Source organism: Corvus hawaiiensis, chromosome 22 (assembly GCF_020740725.1).
Source record: "Corvus hawaiiensis isolate bCorHaw1 chromosome 22, bCorHaw1.pri.cur, whole genome shotgun sequence".
Lineage (NCBI taxonomy): Eukaryota > Metazoa > Chordata > Aves > Passeriformes > Corvidae > Corvus > Corvus hawaiiensis.
The window spans coordinates 6,868,147-6,888,147 of NC_063234.1; the positions used below are offsets into that span (position 1 = coordinate 6,868,147).

Consider the following 20,001-nt stretch of genomic DNA (forward strand, 5'->3'; position numbering starts at 1 on the left):
TGTTTTCCCAGCAGTGGCTGGGACTGGGACTTCAATCTCCAGTGTGAGCAGACCTTACTTCAGTCCCACAGCTCGACGTGGCACTGTTCAATTCGGGCTGCAACAGGCCAAAGAATCCTTTTGCTGGCACTGGATGCTGGTCGGGCACTGCCCAGGCTCCCCAGGGAATGGGCACAGCCCCGAGGCTGCCAGAGCTCCAAGAGTGTTTGAACAATGCTCTCAGGCACAGGGTCGCGTTGCTGGGGTGTCTGTGCAGGGCCAGGAGCTGGACTGGTCCTTGGGGGTCCCTTCCAGCTCAGGATATTCCACGATTCTGATTCTTTTCCATCAGGGGAATTCTGCTGCTTTCCTGCATTCTCTGCTCATGGGGAGAAGGATGCACTGTCCAGCTCAGTGCTTGCACCTGAAAAAGTTTGTCCAGCTGCTCCTTGGTGAGGTTTGTGGGACAAAAGAAGCCACTGACTGCATTTTCTTGCTGGCAGTGGACTATTATGGGCTGCATTTGCTGTCACAGAGGCTGGAAAGTTTCATTTGTTAAAGGATTGTTCACCCCTTTCACTCCTGAACAGGTCTGGTCCCAGGGAAGGATGTGCTGAAGAACGACACAAGTACAGCAGCTCATGGAAGCATGGAATGGTTTGGGCTGGGAGGGACCTTAAAGCTCATCCAGTTCCACCCTAGGGACACCTTCCACTAGACCAAGTTGCTTCATCCTGGCCTTGGACACTTTCAGGGCAAATGCATGCTAAGGCAGCTCCAATAAAAGACAATTTAAATGGCAGAGGAGGAGACACTGAAAAATTTCTTTATAAATCCAGATCAGAACTGAGGCTCCTTTGTACCCAGATCTCAGCAGATTTAGGCTCCGTTGGCACCTTCCTCTGGACATGGAATCATTGTGTGGCACCATCCAGCGGCCTCTGGAACGAAAACAAGCCTGCGTGTGAAACCATTTATCCCACAGGATAAGGGAAAGGGTGAGGTGCTCCATGTTGTCATGCCTTCCCCAGTTTTCCCTGCTGAGTCTGCCCTGAACCACTCCTGGCAGGACCTGTGGGAGGACAGCACGTCCCACAGCAGGGGAAGGCCCAGCTGGGGATCGCTTGTGCCCTCTGGACACACACAGCTCCATGGGCTGGGACGGGATGGACACCCAGCTCCATGGGATGGACACGCACAGCTCCATGGGATGGGAGGGGATGGACACACAGCTCCATGGGACGGGAGGGGATGGACACACACAGCTCCATGGGATGGGAGAGGATGGACACACACAGTTCCGTGGGCTGGGCCAGATGCATCCCAAGGCACAGGAAGAACCGGCTGGAATCATTGCAAGAATCTTTTCTGTCATTCCTGGAAGGTCACAGTGAAGAAAGAGGTTCCTGAGAAACAAACCTCAACTTCTCACCCATCTTCCAGAGGAAACTGAAGAGGAAGTTTGGGGACTACAAACAAGTCGGCTTCACCTCAGTCCCTGGGAAAGTCCTGGAAAAGGATCCCCGTGGAAGCATTTTACAGCCACAAGGAAAAGAAGGTGACTGAGGCAGCCAGCAGGGCTTTGTTAAGGAAAGATGTGAGTAAAAGTGTAAAAAAAAGCTTTTGTTATTATTTTCCTTCCAATTTTGAGTTCTGTTCTGCCCTTTAATGCATCTCCAGTCCAAGAGGAATGTTTCCCTTTGTGCTCTCTGGTAGGAAATAGCTCTTGAGAGCCTCTTTAACCTTTGTCAGGGAATTTTAAGAGTGCTTTTCCCACAAATGACAGGATAAGATTGCCCTCGTGTGGCTCACAAGAGAAATAAAGGCAAGAAAAAGAAAAAAAACCAAAATAAAATAAAAAAAATAATAATAAAAATAAAATAAAATAAAATAAAATAAAATAAAATAAAATAAAATAAAATAAAATAAAATATAAAATAAAATAAAATAAAATAAAATTAGTAGTTTGGCAAACCCTGGTTCCTGTTGTCCTTCTCACAGCCATTGCCCCTTCCATCATCTTATCCTTTTGCATTCATTGAGAGAGCTGCACCTCAGGGAAGACACGGAACAGCTGCTGTGATTCCAGAGAGGACAACAGGTGTACCTGGAGGGACAGACAAGTAAGAGAGGACTGAAAAAATAAGCAGAACCTAGATATGATTGAGGTGAGGATGAAAAGAACCCTTGGATTTGTAGGGAGTCGATAAAAGAGAACACGGCTGCACTGGTCCCCATCTCCATGAGCAGAACTGGGAATTGCGGGCTGTTGTTTCTTTTCCAGGGTTCAGTCTGGAGAAGAGAAGCTTTGGGGTAACCTAATTGTCCCTTCCAGTGCCGGAAGGGAGCCTGCAAAAAAGAGGGAGAGAGGCTGTTTCCAAGGGCCTGGAGTGCCAGGACATTTCGGAATGGCTTCCCACTGCCAGAGGGCAGGGTTAGGTGGGATACTGGGAAGGAATTGTTCCCTGTGAGGGTGGGCAGGCCCTGGCACAGGGTGCCCAGAGCAGCTGTGGCTGCCCCTGGATCCCTGGCAGTGTCCAAGGCCAGGCTGGACAGGGCTTGGAGCACCCTGGGACAGTGGAAGGTGTCCCTGCCCATGGCAGGGGTGGGACTGGATGAGCTTTAAGGTCTCTTCCAACCCACCCATTCTGGGATTCTATGAACTGTAGCAAAGGCTTGATTCAAAGAGAAAAGGTTTAAATAACAGATATGGTGAAGCTTTGGACATTTATGAGGAAATTGTGGAATTTCCCAGGTTTAAGAACAAGTCAGACAAGCACCTCCCAGGAATGATCTGGAAAAAATCGCTTCTGTTTTCATAGGAAAATGTAAATCTGTAGTTCAGTGTAAATCTGTGTGGATCAATAGAGCAAACAGATCTATCAATAGAAGGTTCTACCTATCAATAGATAGATCTGTAGATCTCCACAAATCTGGATCAATAGACCTGTAGCTCACTAAATGTGAATCAGTAGATCTGTAACTCATCACAAATCTGTCTAGATCAATAGATCTGTATCTCACTATAAATCTTCTTGGATCAATAGATTGGCAGCTCACTACAGACCTGTCTGGATCCAAAGATCTGTGGCCCAGCAGTCGTGTGAGCTGTTCTGGTTTCACAGGACACATCTCCTGTGGCTCCTGGGGGCACTTGCACCCTCTGCTTCTCCCCTTTCACTCCTAACGCACTGAACCAACAAAGCAAGATCCACCCACAGAGCTGCACATTCCAAACGTGAGCTCTGGAGTCAGACCAGTGGATCTGAGTCCATGGTAGGGGCTGGAACGAGATGGTCTTTAAGGTCCCTTCCAACCCAAACCATTCCATGAGTCTGTCTCTGTGTCTGGTGTACAAAGAATCAGGGAATATCCTGAGCGGCAAGAGACCCAAGGATCATCCAGCCCAGCCCCTGGCCCTGCCCAGACACCCCAACAACCCCACCCTGGACATCCCTGGCAGCGCTGTCCAAACGCTCCTGGAGCTCTGGCAGCCTCGGGGCCGTGCCCATTCCCTGGGGAGCCTGGGCAGTGCCCAGCAGCCTCTGGGTGGGGGGGGAAGAGCCTTTCCTGATATCCAACCTAAACCTCCCCTGGCACAGCTCCAGCTGTTCCCTGGATCCTGTCCCTGGTCACAGAGAGCAGAGATTGGAGCTATCCTGCCCCACACTCCGATCTTTAATCTCACTGTACAAATCTCTTCCTCCACTTTCCTCAGCCTCAGGTGCTTCTGTGACCAGCCCAGGGATTTTCTCTCTCCCCAGGCTCTTTCTAGCTGGAGGCTTTTCTGATTCTCCCCTGACTTGTGTCCTGGAGAAACACCTGTGACCCCAGAGCTCCCAGAGGATCCCCACAGTGAGGGATGGTGTCCATGGGGCACTGAATGCTGTGACCCACCTGGGGACAGTGGGCACAGCTTCTGTAGCACCCTCTGGAACACCCGGAGATGATGTCACAGTCCTGTGCAGAGCTTTATCAGGCAATAAACATTAACATTCCTCAGCCTCAACTGCCAGAGTGTTGCTGGAATGGATTAGTTATTTTTATGAAGGAGAAGATCAAAGACTGGTGGGAGAGAAGGCCCCAATAACCTGGATGCCACCTGACTGAACACCCACATCCTCCCATAAAACCTCACCACAAATGAGAGTGGTTTGTACTCGGCTCTTTGTCGGTTTTGAGTGATCCAGCCTCAGGAACCAGGACCTGCAATTGCCCCTATTTCACACGGAACAAACATTATTCCTGCAATAAATCCTTCGAGGCAGGGCTCCTGTTTTGTTTGCATTCATTTGTCCTCTTTTCTAAGCCAGCTGCTGCCATGCTGTGCTCACAAACCCCACGAGTGACTCTCAGACACAGTCCCTGACTGATTTAACTGAGTGCTCTGTTTTGACGCTGCTTCTCGTGGGGAGGTGCAGAATCTGGGAGCCCAACAGAGGCAAGGCTGCCACAGGCCCAGGGCAGCAGGCTCAGCAAGGCTGGGGCTCTGTCTCCAGTTGCTGCTCCTGGATCTTCCTCACTGACCCCTCCAGACTCCAAAATCTCTCCTGCAGTTGGCCCAGCCTCCCCCCACCCCCACCCCAGTGCCTCTGGCAGCCAAATCCTCTGGTTTCCACATCCTCGTGCACATGCAGACTCCTGGCTCCCAAGGCCTCACTGCCCTCACAGCCAGGAATTCCTTCCCAATCTCCCATCCAGCCCTGCCCTCTGGCAGTGGGAAGCCATTCCCTGTGTCCTGTCCCTCCATGCCTTGTCCCCAGTCCTTCTCCAGCTCTCCTGGAGCCCCTTTAGGCCCTGCAAGGGGCTCTGAGCTCTCCCTGGAGCCTTCTCTTGTGCAGGTGAGCACTCCCAGCTCTCCCAGCCTGGCTCCAGAGCAGAGGGGCTCCCGCCCTTGGAGCAGCTCCGTGGCGTCCTCTGGGGCCTTTGCTGACTAGCAATGACAAACCAGGTTTTGGTCACACCTTTGACATGCCTGAGATGCCCAGAGTTACAACGGGACAGTCCCTTGGCACAATCTATTTTCTCCCTGGAACAGGAAGAGAATTCCCTGTGTGATGTTCTGTGAATTCCCGCTCTCTGCTGATGAGTTATCTCTGCTGGTGACTTAGCAGGGTTCAGACCTTCAGCCCGTCCCAAAACAATTGGATTGCTGGAGTGGCACCTTTGTTATTCCTGCAGTTCCACCTTGTTCTCTGCGCCTTTGTGTGCTCCTCACCCACATCTGTCCCTGCCGACCTCATTCAGAGCCACCACCAGAGCTCCGTGAAGGCCCGAAGGTCTGAGTCAACAAGAGACCAAAGATAAGGAGCAGCTTTTGAGCACATAAAGGCAAATAATACCAGACAAGGGGAATTGAGGGAAATGATGGGGCAGCAGGCTTAGAATAAACATAAATATATCTTTTTAACCTACAAATATGCACCACACTTGGTACAAGCTTCAAAAAAGATCAAAAAAAAAAGTCCTCCAGAGCTATTAAAAGCCAAGCAGCTCATAAGCAAACTGAGACATGGATCCTTGAAGGTGGCACAGAAGTGTCACTGGACCACAGCGCCTTTCTGAAGGATCTGGAAATAAGAGACCCTCCCATGATTAACCTGTCCCTCACAATTGCCCCCCTCACCCTTTTCTTCTCCCTTTTCCCACATTAAAGAAGTTCATCTCCCTCCACCTGATGTGCCACAGACCCCTCACCACCTCAGTCACCATGAACTGGATTTTCCAGGTTTTTTCCCCCAGGTATCTCCCAGGAGAGGGGTTGGACATCTACCATGAGATACCAAAAAATCAAAATTGCCTGGGGTAAACCATCTGACTGACAATTCAGGCCCCCGCTGGGAGACACCAAACTGTGGGGTATTCGCTATTTAAAGCAGCCAAATGCTGACAGGAATACTGGGATTCACTGTGTCGCCTCATCCACTGGAACGGCAAAGCAGAAAACTTACAGATCTGGTCAAAAAGTGTCTCACCATGACAGGACTGAAAACAGCAATAAAACACCTTTATCATAAATAAAACATCAATTCTGATTCCAGTGCCTGACAGTGAAATATCCCAGGCAGAGGAGAACATGGAATTTGTCTTTTGGATTTCTGGAAAAAAAACCAAGCTAAGATCCTGGGAAGATCTAAGAGTATTCCTATCTCAATGATGGTAGTTTTTATCAGAACACGGCAGTGATGCAAAATATTTAATGCAAATTCTCCTTGGCTGTGCCGTTGCTTTTATGGACTTTTTATTGCTAATAAACCAAATCACGTCATCGCTGGTACCTTCTCTGACCCTTTAGTTAAAATGTTACCCCAAGGACAATCACATCTTTGTGTGCTCAGTGTTTGCTGTGCGCTCGGGGATCCTTGGATCTGCACAGGGTGGGAGCAGAGCCCCACCCAGGGATGAGACCAACCCCATCAACACTGCCTCTAATCCTTCTGCATTTTATCCATGAAAAGCACTGGAATTTCCTCAAAATAAGCTTCATTTGAAATCAGCAAAAGCTTCTGTTCTTCTATTTCCTAGGTGGGGGCAAGTCAGAAATTCACTGATACTGAACAAAAAGAAGGGTGAGTGAGAGCTGAAATGGGCTGCTCAGAGAGGCTGTGGAGTCTCCATCCTTGGAGACATCCAAAAGTCATCTGGAAACGGTCCTGGGCACTCAGGTCCCGGGGAGGTGGGACTGGATGACCCCCAGCATCCCTTCCAACCTCAACCACTCCAGGATTCCATGAAGAAATTCCATGAAGCCTTCATATTTTTGAGAATTTGAAAGGAAGGAAATGTTTTTGCTGGTAAAACAGGTTCTTTTCCTGCTTGCCTCAAATTCTGTCTGGATTTTTTCCTTTAGGGAAAATAAAAAAGAGAAAAAAGAGGGGAAAGAAAAAAAAAAGGGGGGGTAAACAAACATTCTGAAATACAGGAAGAATATGGGCAAACCAGGACATGATGATGGCCAGAGGAGTGGGAAGACAGAGGTTAATGGGAATAGAAGCAGACAGACACAAAATTTCTGGATAGAAGGGATACAGGAGTGGGACTAGGGGGTAATGTGGGTGGGAATTGGAAAGAAATGATGGGATGAGGATTTTAATAGGATCGAAAGCTGGTTGGTTGAGAACACTGGTGGCTAGAACTAGAGGAGAGAGTAAAAATATGAGAAATATGTAGAAATTATATATTTCAAACTAAGAAAAAGTTGTCAGTCCAGGGAATTTTGAGCTTCAGCAGAATAGAGGGAGAAATGGGCCGGGAAATCCCACAAGGACCAAGAGAGTCATAGGGCAGGAATGAAAGGGGAGGAATAATGAAAGCTGGGGAAAGAGCCACATTATAGAATCAAGGAGGGAAAAAAACCAACCCAAACTCCAAAACTTAAAGGAAAGAGACAGGGGATGGTGCCAGTAGGAAGGAGCAGAACGGGCAGCCAAGAAGTGAATGGAAGGATGTATCAGGCAAGGGCTGCATGATGCAGAAATTTGGAAGAGCTAAGCAGAGTGAGGAGAAAGGTAAGAGACATTTGGGGGAAAAGGTGAGGCAAATTTAAAGGAGAAGAGGCACAAAAGTCTGTGCATCCAATAATAGTGAGGAAAGGGAAAATCCCACCTTCCTGACGACTGTAGACATCGTAACACAGAATTACACAGTGACAAAGGGACGAGGGGAATCGGGGGCTGGGAGCGGCTAGTGCTGGACACAGGGAAAAGCTGCCAGTGTCTGGATTATCCAGTGCTTCAAGAAGCTCTTGGAATTACGGAACTGATGGAATTTGTCATCTCAGTGCTCAACAGCTGGGGAAAAACTCCAGTGCTGGGAGTTGGCAATAAATGAGCTGTTAATACTGCTGAGGTTCAGGCCTGGGGGTGTCAGGGCAGTACAGACCACACTGCCCTTCCTATGGATGAAAAGGAAGAGGGGATGATTCAGAAAGAAGAATTCATAGATTCTAAAGCCTAAAAGACCCCTCTGCAGATGCCCAGTGATTTAAGGTGCTAGAGAAAGGTGTGCACATGTTAGGGAGGAATTTGTGTGTGGTTAAAGGATGTGGATGTAAATCTGTGGTTAAGAAAGATAATTCAGGCAAGACTTTAATTAGCAGATGCTCAATCTCCCTTGCAAGCTGCTCATTTATCTAATCACACACCCTGAAAGGAAATGGTGCCTAAAACTCTGAATTTACCCAGCTATCATTTTGTTACACCCCTGACGTAAAATACCCCTTTTTATCAATCAGCTTTCCCTGTGTGCAAACCTCCCCCTGTGTCAGGGAGTTCTCTTGTCCTGGCTAAAGTCACTTATGTGACACCCACTGCTGCACACACTCCATGAGCAGGATCACCCCAGCTTTGGGAAGAGCTGCCAGCTGTGCCTGCTCTCCTCGTGGACAGCCTTTTGCCCCTACCTCTGTTCAGTGCTTCTACTCCAGAATTTCTTCCAAAGATCCAACCTAAACTGCTGAAGGCCATTCCCCCTCATCCTGTCACTGCCTGCTCTCGTAAAAAGTTCAAGCTCCTCATCAGAAAAGCAGAAGACTTTGTTCCAAAAAGGAATGTTTGCCACCATGATCACGGAAAGCCTTTGAAATCTTTATCCCGTGTTTTTCTTTGGAACTCAGCCCTAAATCTCCTTTCAATTTCCCCCCCTCACCTTGCTGCTGTACCCAGGAACAGCTTTAGTACACAGCAGCAGGAGAGCAGAAAGTTCCTTTTTCTCCTTTCCCAGCTGTACAATCTCCCTCCTGCATCCCTGTGTTATCACCTCGTATCAACAGAATTGGCTTGCATGTGTTCTCATGAGCAAAGAGTACAGATAAATTTGTGCTGCTCAGTGGGGGCACTGTTATGCTATCAGAAGGACCCTATAAATTGGAGCGAATTCTCCCAAATATTTAAAACAGACAACACAGAAAATTATACAGTCATGTTCCTTGTGCTTTTTCCCTTTTAAAACAATGTTAGTCCTTCAAAGGAGCACAAATGTACAGAATAACAGATTTGGGCATAAACGTGGGCAAGTCCTAAACTCCAAAATTACACTAAAACTGTCCTGGGTCAGCACATAAAAGCCTGTACTTGCTTAAAACCTGATTATAGAACTGCACATCTGGGCATTCCAGGGCATTGGATGAGACTTCAGAACCAAGGCCAGGGCAGCTGGAGCAGTCAACAGAATGGATGTAAGGAATCCTCTTCTACACCCTCACAGCCGTCCTGTCAAATGAAATTGGAGTTCACACATTTAATGTTACTTTTCTAACATCAGTTCTGGATTTAGGCACCAGAGTCCTGGGATCAGGGTGCAGTTTTGGAGCACTGACAGTCTTGTAGAACCTGGTGGCTGAGTTGAGGGCCCAAAATATAAGAAATGGAGATAATAATCCAAGAGTAGGAGGGAAAAATTTTAAATCTTTGATACAGGCTTGTGTTCCTTACAGGGGCCTGGGGGGGGCTCAGCCTGGAGCAAAGGAGGCTCAGGGGGGACCTTGTGGCTCTGCACAAGTCCCTGACAGGAGGGGGCAGCCGGGGGAGGGTCGGGCTCTGCTCCCAGGGAACAGGGACAGGAGAGAGGGAACGGCCTCAGGCTGGGCCAGGGGAGGCTCAGGTTGGACACCAGCAGGAATTTCCTCATGGAAAGGGTGCTCAGGCCTTGGCAGGGGCTGCCCAGGGAGGTTTGGAGTGCCCATCCCTGGAGGTGTCCAAGGAAGGCCTGGACGTGGCACTCAGTGCTCTGGGCTGGTGCCAAGGTGGGGATCAGGCACAGCTGGGACTCGATGATCCCTGAGGGCTTTTCCAACTTCAGTGATTCTGGGATTTTGTGACCACAAATTGGTTTAATTTCAGGACATTATTAAATGACACCTTTTATTCAGGGAAGCCCCAGACATGAAACACTTCATATGGGGAAAAAGCAAGTAGGCAAGAAGAGTATCCTAAAACAAAACCCACCCCAAAACCCAGCAATAACGTAAACAAAACAAAAAAAAAACCCAAATTATTCCTAGTTTTTATTTCCTATACAGCATATAAACATGGGCACATCCTTTCTTCACAATCTTGCCACCGAGAAATAACACAACAGGCAGTGCTTTCATTTCAGTGTGATTCCAGCACTGCAGTTTGGAATTCCTTCCTCCTACAGGGAGTTTAAAGAACCTCAGTATACAACCAGGGAAGAACTCCTGTGCTCCTCTACACCCATTGCCTAAATCAACAACAATCAGGAACAGTCTGATTTCTGGCTGTCAGAGTGCTCCTAAACACCAGGAATTTGTCTCAAGTTATTTGTTGCAGTTCTGCTACAAACTCAGAGGTGTCACCTGCAGACAGGGAGAAGGGAAAGGGATCCAACACACTGGGAATGAGGGCTGGGAAAGGGGATAACCCAGTGCTGCTGTTGTGTGTAGGGGAGGCCAAATCACAGGCAGATATTAAGTATTAAATTTTAATTATTAGACAGCAAATATTAGCTATTAAATATTAGCTATTAAATACTAGCTATTAAAAGGCTGCAGGAGATGCTGAGCTTGTTCAAACCCAGGCAAAACAGTGGGAAATGAAACCCAGGGCATTTCCATTCCAGTGCCACCCAGCTCCTGCAGCACTGAACTTCCCAGAGCAGTCACAGCCTCCTTGCTGGCAGATCTGCTCTGCTGGTGGCACCTGATCCAGGTGCTGCAGGACTGCAGGGATGTCCCCACGAGCTGGCAGCTCCAGTTTGGCTGCAGTGGGAGATGGAGCCCAGAAATACTGATTGGTGAAAGTACATGATCTCGCCACAGGAATGCACAAACTTCCCAGCTGGACACATCTTCTGTGGGGTTTTCCATCTTCACTCAGAAGCAGCCAGTGCAGGCAGTGTTGGCACAGATCTCACACAGGTCATCCTCGGCAGCCAGGCCTGTCTGGGAGAAAGGAGGGATTCAGGCAGATGCCAGGAGGGCAGAGCCACCTGTCAGAGCATTTGGACGCTCATTTCCACTCCTGTTTTATTATTTTAAAGTTCCTTGAAGGTACTACTGCTCTAAGTAAAATTAGCTCATGCTAAAACTGGCTTAAGGAATGAAATCAAACCTGAATTCATCGGGATGGGAATATCTGGAGGCAAGAGGACAGGGGAGCATTTCTTCCTAAAGTCCCTTTTAGTGGACAGTAGATAAATGCAATATAATAACATAAAAAGCAAACACTGCAGCAGCAGCAGCCCATGGCAGAGGGATTTTGGACAAGGGGGAATGTCTTAAGCTGAAGGAGGGTAGATTTAGATGGGATATTGGGAGGAAGTTCCTCCCTGTGAGGGTGGTGAGGCCCTGGCACAGGGTGCCCAGAACAGCTCCCAAAAACTGCTTTGAAGTGCATAAAAACTTACACCTACAAAAAGGTGCCAGGCACACGGGAGTTAAAGGTGCTTCAGGCTCAGGTTCCCTGAACCGCAGGGAAACTGTCCCGAGCCTGGCTTTGGGCTGCTCTCCGTGCACACTGTGGCCTCCACACCAGCCATCCTGCGGGACACCAGGGCTTTTGGAGCCCCTCTGGGATGCCAGCCCCAGTGCCAGCGAGCAATGACACTTGTCAGCGCCTGCAGCCCTCACCCCAGTTCGTGTCACTCAGTGGGTGGCTCCTGATGTGGTACCTGGGGACATGGGTCAGGGGTGGCCTCGCCAGTGCTGGGGCAGCAGCTGGACCCGATGGTCTCAAAGGGCTTTTCCAACCCCAGGGATTCTGTGGGACACTCGGGGACTGTCCCAGCTGCACAGACAGGCACTGGAAGAGGATTATATTGCCATGAGCCAGAGCACTTCAGGGCATCATTAAGAGAGTGCAGAGAGCAGGAAAGAAATACCCAGTCACACCTTTTATCCTGCTCTGTGGTTTGCAAGTGGGGCATGAACACCACTTCGTTCTCATCTCGGCAGCCCCAAGGACAGTAACTATTAAGGTGACGCTAAAGATGCCACTTGTCCGACACTCCTGCCCCAGAACCACAGCCCTGTGGCAATCTGAACTATTTGTGTCATTCAGAAGCTGCACGCCCCTAAAACACAAAGTTTCTCACGTGCCTTTTATAGTGCAAGTTGTGTTTCCAGCACATTCCAAGACGGTTTAAACCAGAATGAGGTGACTTGGTGACCGCACAGCATTAGACCAGGCACATCAGGGACTCACCAGACAACATTCACTATGGGCTCGCCATTCCCATCCCTCCATCCGCAGCATCCTCGTTTCCCACACACACCCAGTTCTGCTTCCAGGACTCCCGTTAGGAAATGGATCCCGCTGTGCCCTGGGTGCAGTACCGCCTTTGGCCTGCAGGTGCCACCACCGAGGGGCAGGAGATGGAGCCCCGCCGCTGCTTGTCACCGCCCGCCCTGACCCACCACCCTCCTCCCCACACCGGGAAGCCCCGTGGCGAGGTCGCGCTCCGAGCTGGGGGTCGGGCCCCGGTGGGAAGACGCCTTTATGAGGAGAGAGGTTCTACCGCGGCGACATTTTTGGTCCTTCCCCACAGCGCATGCGCAGCCCGCCGCCATCTTGGGAAGGACAGCTCGACTCGTGCGCCCGGGCCGCCATCTTGAGAGTGGTGCGGCGTCATTTCCTGTACACTGTCACCATCTTGAGTGTGGCGCCGCGAGTTTCCCCCGGCCCGCCATCTTGGGTGTTCTGACACGTGACTTCCTGTCACTGCCGCCATCTTGAGAGTGGAATGACGCCAGTTCCTGGCTCTGCCGCCATCTTGAGTGTGTGGTCACGTGACTTCCCGCAGCCGCAGCCCAATGCCAGCTGGCGACCGCCCCGCTCCTCCGCGGGCTCCCTGCGAGCCTCGCCCGCCACCGCCACCACAGCCGGGACCCGCGCCGGGTGCTCCCACGCTGCTCCCGGGCACCGCGCGTGCGCTAGGGCCGCTGGGAGGCGGCGGGAGGCGGCGGCGGCCCTGGGGCAGGTCACTGCGCCTGCGCACGTTTGTTAGTTGCAGCACCGCATTTTATCTGCGGGTGGGGCCAGCGAGCCGTTCGTGTCACTGCGCATGCGCCAGTCCCTGCGTGCAGTACCGCTCCTGGCCTGCGGGTGGCGCCGCCGAGCCACCGCGCACATGCGCAGTACCCGCGCTCGGCGCCAGGCGGCAGCAGCGCTGCGAGGCCCGGCCGAGCTCGGCGTTGGTGCTCCCGCGGCGCGCAAAACCCTCCCGAGCGCCCCGAGCTGTGGCTGCTGCCTTCGCAGAGGTCATGTTGTCTCCCCTTTTCAGGCCCTTTATTGTTTAATTTATATATACAAAGGTTATATCTGTATTTTCAAACCTTGTATGTCCGTACTTAGGATTTCTTATGCTCTAAGATGCTGCGTGTAAGAGAGTAGACACAGGGTTGTATTTGGAAATCAATTCTTATATTTTTTTTTCTACGTATCTGTAGAGAGATAACAAAAGTTACAGTTTTTGATGTTTTTTGCACACAACACAACACAAGCACACGTAGACACACACGCTGCACACAGACAAAACAAACTGTGTGACCCAGAGACGTAAGGTGAGGACAGGAGCAGAGATGTCATCAGGAGCCCAGCAGGATCAGGGGCCATCTCCTGGTCCCCGCTGTGCACCACCCCCTGCCCAGTGCAACGGCAGGGCGAAGGCGGCCAGGAAGGGTTTATTTCGTCACACACATGAAAAGTTCCTACAGCAAGTCTGTCACGGGACACTGACACTGCCCCTGCCCCCAGGACACCTCCGCAGGAGGAGCAGGAGGAGCCGGAGGAGGAGGAGGAGAAGGAGGAGGAGGAGGAGAAGGAGAGGGAGGAGGAGGAGGAGGAGGAGAAGAAAGAGAAGGAGAAGGAGAAGGAGAAGGAGAAGGAGAAGGAGAAGGAGAAAAGGAGAAGGAGGAGAAGGAGGAGAGGGGGAGGAGGAGAAGGAGAGGGAGGAGGAGGAGGAGGAGGAGAAGAAGGAGAAGGAGAAGGAGAAGGAGAAGGAGAAAAGGAAAAGGAGGAGAAGGAGGAGAGGGGGAGAAGGAGAAGGAGGAGAGGGGGAGGAGGAGAAGGAGAAGGAGGAGAAGGAGGAGAGGGGGAGGAGGAGGAGGAGAAGGAGGAGAGGGGGAGGAGGAGAAGGAGAAGGAGGAGAGGGGGGAGGAGGAGGAGAAGGAGGAGGAAGAGAAGGAGGAGGAGGAGAAGGAAGAGGGCAGCTTGGTGAGAAGGTGCAGTGAGACAGCACAGGGCTGGGAATGGGACAGAGAAAGGCAGAAAAGACCGGGACAAGAAAAAGGAGCGAGGAACAGCGGGGGAGGGGAGGGGAAGGGAGGAGGAGACAGGTAAAGAACCAGAGAATCGTTTAGGTTGGAAAGGAAGTCTTAAGATGATCCGAGTCCAACCATTGACCCAGCACTGCCAAGTCCACCACCAGGCCATGTCACCTGAAGGCAGCACCACCTGCCCCACCTGGGGAATTGTGGCTGGAAGCACAGGAGAGAGAGGACAGGCAGAAAGAGGGAGTGGGAGCAGCACAGGGAAAGGAAAATAAGGCCAGGGTGCCAGGATGGAGATGAAGAAAACAAAATGAATGGGCAGCACAACAGAGAGGGATTAATAATAGGGGCAGGGAACAGGACAGAAAGATACTGCGAGAAATGATGGTACAGAGAGCAGGACAGAGCAACAGAGAATAAAAAGGAATGAGGGATCCTGAGAGAGGCATGGAGGACAGGTAAAAGGACAGAGCAGATAAGGACAGACAGATAAAAGGACAGAGCAACAGGGAAGGAGTGTCAGGAAGGAGGACACTGAGCCAGAAGGAGAACAGGAGGGGCAGTGGGCAGGACACAGTGGTAAACACACGCTGGTTTTATTTCCTTCATCTAGATCATCTTTTACATTTTCAAACCTTTTATTATTTAAATTATATAGAGAAAAGTTGTATTTGTATTTCCAAACCCTACCAATTTATAATGATAATTTCTTATATCCTAAAATCTTGTATATAATAGATATATTTTTATTTTGAAATCGATTTCTATATAAATTAATATTATTTTTATCTATGTACAAAAACGAGAGACTTTACAGTTTTTAATGCCTAGATTAATATGAGCAGAAAATCCATATTTATTTAGGGTCTGATGATGTCCACAGTTACACAAGCGTAGTGACAGGAGTAATGTTAGTATCTATATTTAATACTAGGATACTCTGAGTGCCATATATAACAAACCAAGTGTGTCTCTCAATCTGCTCTTCAAAGAAGACTAACAAGAAGCTTACAACATGCAGCTTGGGATCTGTCTGTAATTAGCATTGAACTCCTACTTAAATTGCAGCTCCTGACTCTAAAAGCCCTGATAAATCACAACCTTAATCGATTGTTCCTCAGGCCAAAATCACTGTGACAACATAATGTCATTCACATTAAAAATTATGTTCTTGCAGATATATAACACGGAACTTTCTCAAATACCAAAATGTATTGAAAATCTGTTTAGTCTGGTTTTATGTCTTCTGTGAATACAGCAAATTACCATCGTGCGCTGGTGCTAAAATATCATTTTAATGTGTCCAGTCTCGAGAGAATATAAATGGGACAAGAACAAATATTTGCAAAGGTCTGGATTCACTTCTGACCTCTTCCAAACAGCTGTCTCTGCTCAACAGCCTCTATTTCACTATTTTGAAGTACTCATGCAAAAGTACATTTTTATTTGTACCTGCAGTTGACTTCCTTCAATAAAATATAAAAAAACCTTGCTTGTAATTCCTCAGAAAAAGGATTTTGTGAAGAACAGCTGTATTAATTTTCGTATGGTAACGTACAGTTCAAGTGGTTACGGAAGAATTTATTTCACACACAGAGATGTTTCTTTGGCACATGCTTTTCCACAGGATGCTTTTTCGATAGTTGTAAATATGTCTGTAATTCAGCACCGAAGAAACTTAGAGGCAACACCTGCGAAATTTTCAGGACACACATGGCTGTTTTCAAGTCTCATCGTTGTAAAACACAAAGCGTCCTACAGCTTCAAAAAGCAACAGATTAAACGTATTCATTCCTTGTCTCTAAAAATGCAGCACCTAAAAACTCTGAGGGTCAATGTGATGATTTGCACTGCAAGCGCTGTTTGCATTCCTTTTTTTTTGGTGTTGAGAGATACAGAAAAAAACAAAAAGGGAGCAGAAGCAGCCCTAGGACATTGGTAAATGCACTGCAGTGCACACAGAGAGCTGTACTGCGACAAGGCAACACAAACCATGCCTCTGCTTCATGGCAAAAAACGTCACACAGCTGCACGTGGGCAGCACCATGGGGCCTCCGCTGGTTTCTTTTAAAATAACAAAGCAAAGAGTTTCACTTAAGATGTTTCTAAGTGTTTTTGTGAGCACAGTGGTTGCAGAATGCCGGAGCACACGAGACGAATGTAGTAAAGCAGTGTCCAGAATAACTGTTTATTTTTAAAAAAGATCAGCACTTCAAACTATGATGACACGTTATTCTTTAATGTGGTCACTGTTAAAAAAAAAAAAAGGAAAAGAAAAAACCAAATGAAACAAACAAAAAAAGCCAAACCAAAACCAAACCAAACAAAACAAAGCAACCCTTATATGAAAATGTTTGCTTTAGACCAAAATGCTGTTGAGTTTCAAAAATCAGTCTTTATTGTAGACTGCACAGATGCAAAAAAATACATTGATACCTAAAAGATGTCTTCTTTTAGGGCAGAAAAGTGTGCTTGAAAATGCAAATATAATTGTGTTTTATTTAACTGGTCCACTTTCTATATTGGCAAAGACCTAAATTATGATTTAAACTCTTCTAAGGAGAGCTTGGCTTTTTTTTCCAAGGCTGCAGTTCATAGTGGCAGAGATGGCATTGGGCAGGAGGTGCACTGAGACAGAATAAACACTGCTGAACTCAGGTGGGTACTTGGAGTATGGCAGACTGTCCCAGGAGTGAAAGGATTTTTTGGGGATTTTTGTTGGCTTGGGGGTTTTGGGGGGGTTGGGTTTTTTTTGTCTGGACAAAAACATCAAAGCAGACCAGCAGTGTGTGGTATCACTGAGACTACAGGGAAGAAAGCAGTGCGAAACCAAGCTGTGCCCATCAGGGTGTGAAGTGTGGTGCCTGGAGCAGTGGACGGATGTTTTTATCTTCCTTGAAGTGCTCAGAGTGGTACCTGATATTCCCAGCTTTGAGAAATTACCTCGGCCCTGCAGTGAAAGAACATTCTGAATTTTGGATAAACTGAGTCGGGATGTGAGAGAAGGTGAAATACACAAAAATGTCGCCAAGGTGCTTGAGGGACTGAAGCATCTGACATGCAAGAGGCTGAGGAGATACCTGAGATGGTTTAGCCCTGGGAAGAGGTGGCATCGTAACCACTGTGCATAAATACCCGATGGGAGAGGGTAAAACATTCAGGGTCACACTGTGCTGGGTGGTGTCCAGTGAAAAAAGAGGGAATAGGCACAAATTAAAATACCACAAATTGCACACAGACATGAGAAAGAACTTTCCCTACCATGAGGATGGTCAAACACTGGAAAAGGCTGCCCACAATGGTGCTGGACTGTCAATCCTTGGAGAGACTCAAAGCATTACTGGGAGGGCCCTGAGCAATCTGCTCAGGTTTGAGCAAGGGGTTGGACTGAGGATCTCCAAAGGTCCCTTCCAACGTCAATGATTCCGTGCTCCAAGTCTGTATTGGCCTCTCTGACATCAAATCCTGGCAGGGAACCTCAGCCCCCACCTTTGAAACAAGTGAAAAGCATGGAACTGTTCTCATTTATTTAGGGCAATTCTTTGTATTTATTTAGGGAGTGCCCACAATGTTGGAAGTAGATGCTGGCTTTAATTCTCTTTTCTTAGTCACCCCCAGAATTCTTGTGAAGCACCTGTAATTTGTTCTGACAGCACCCTCTATTTCAGGAAATAAAGACTCATTACTCTTTGAAAGGAAATCTAGCATAAATATGTTATTGAAAGTTATTGAACTGCCAGTTTCAGTTCATCAGTAATCGTTATGCAGAAGGAATTCACCTCACCCTGTTCCTAAGTGCAGCCTATTTTGTAAGGAACAGAGCTTTGGCAAGGATATCTTTTCCATATCTCCACAGTTTTTCACACAAGGTGATGTAGTAGCTAGTCAAGCAGCTAATTGCACCTTCAGCTTCTTTAGTTTATTTTCCACTTCCTCCCTCTTCTGAAGAGCAAGTTGTTTGCCCACATCTGCAATATTAGCACATTATTTTGTTTCTCCTGCCTCTTTTTCCTATGCATCACAGGCCTGGGAGAAAGATCTCCAGAATACAAGAAATAATTATTTTTTTAATTAACAACAGAAAAGCAAATTCAAAGGCTTTAAAGATGCAGATAATCTCTAATTTCAGACATAACAATGCATTTACTGTCAATTTAAAGCTTCTCCCTACTTACCCTACCTTCTAATTAACAACTCTCCTTGTTTGTCTTAATGTAATTTTTAGGAATGTCGCTGTTACTTGTCTGAAGTCAGAAGCCTTTTTGGAGTTCTATAAATGGAACACATTTTAAATCTTAAATTCATAATTTAATTATGAGAGACATCAAAAACTATCAAATTTTAGTACAGCTACTTGGCTGCTCTTGTCACAGAGAGAGCAGTGTGAGGGGAAGGAAAGGACTGCAAATGATTTGAGGGATGGGACACCTCTACTGTAGGGGAGGATGAGAAAGTTGTGCCTGTTTAGCCTGGAGAAGGCTCCAGAACTTCTCACTGTGGCCTTTCAGTACCTGATGAGGCTATGAGAGAGTTGGAGAAGGGCTTCTTACAAGGGCAGGTAGTGATAGAACACAGGAAATGGCTTTAGGATGGAAGAGGTTTTGTTTCCATTAGATACCAGGAAGAAATCCTTACTGTGATAGTGGTGAGGCACTGGCACAGGTTGCCCAGGGAAGCTGTGACAGAAGAAGCCCTGGGAGTGTCCAAGGCCAGGCTGGACGGGGCTTGGAGCAACCTGGGACAGTGGGAGGTGTCCCTGCCCGTGGCAGGGAGGGAGGGGTTAGAAATAGATGATACTTAAGGTCCCTTCCAACCCAGGGATTCAGGGATTCTCTGAGCCTCTGACTGCTGGGATGGTCAGACCCTGTGCAGGTGCACTACACAGCTGCAGCTGGGGGCAAGCCTCTACTTCTGTATGCGTGCTTATAGTTTGGAAAAGGTACAAGATGGAATATCTGAGATGGGGAGAAGAGAGACAGAAAAGAGAGACAAGAAAGTAAGAGGTAAGAAGAGACAAAAGACAAGAGAGATTAAAAGGGGCAAAGCAAAGAGGAAAGAGAGAAGAAGAAAAGAGAGAGAGGTGAAGAGGAGAGAGGGGGGGACAAAGATGGCCAAGAGAGGGGGAGAGAGATTGAGAGGCACACAGTGGGGGAGAAAGTGAGAGAGAGACAGAGAGACAGGGACAGACCCAGACCCAGACAACACAGAACACAAACAAAAAAGAGCAAATCACACCATAGAAAGAGGGAACAAAAAAAAAATCTTTATTACAACTTCATTGAATTACTTATTTTCAGTTACACTTCCTCAGATACACTTCTGTGCGGCTTAGTCGTTTGAGAGTAAAATTTGACATCAGTTTCAATACAGATTAATACGAGAGCACGGAGTGACAGGACAAGAGGGAATGGCTCCAAACTGGTAGAAGTTGGCAGAGAAGCTCTAATTTGCCAAATGTGCTGCTTCTGCCTCAAACAGAAGCACAACGAAATCTTGCAGGACTGGTGAGGGCAAACTGGGGGGTGTCGGTGGCAAGTGTGGGGTTTTTCCTTTTTATTTTTTTCTGTTGAAAAAGGGTGTGTGACAGCCTAGGACCAAGGGATATTGATGGAGAAGCGCTGATGCGTGACACCACCCACCTGACAGCAACGTTTATCCCCTTGCCTGAGGTTGCAAGACCCATTTGTGTGTGTGCGTAATATTAAATAAAAAATAAGCAAAATGAGGACTAAAGGTTCTTTGGCAGCCCTGGCAGGTGGCAGGGCCCCTGTGAGGTTTGTGATACGCATTCCCAC

At 48.1% G+C, this 20,001-nt stretch overlaps 1 long non-coding RNA gene across 1 annotated transcript; it reads right to left on the minus strand.

Moving 5' to 3' along the window:
- Positions 1–9,969: 9,969 nt before the first annotated feature.
- On the minus strand, positions 9,970–12,607 carry LOC125337051. Its single transcript, XR_007207929.1, has 2 exons — positions 12,141–12,607; positions 9,970–10,879 (listed from the first exon to the last, which is right to left on the minus strand). It is a non-coding gene; the product is annotated as an uncharacterized LOC125337051 (long non-coding RNA).
- Between the last annotated feature and the right edge of the window lie 7,394 nt (positions 12,608–20,001).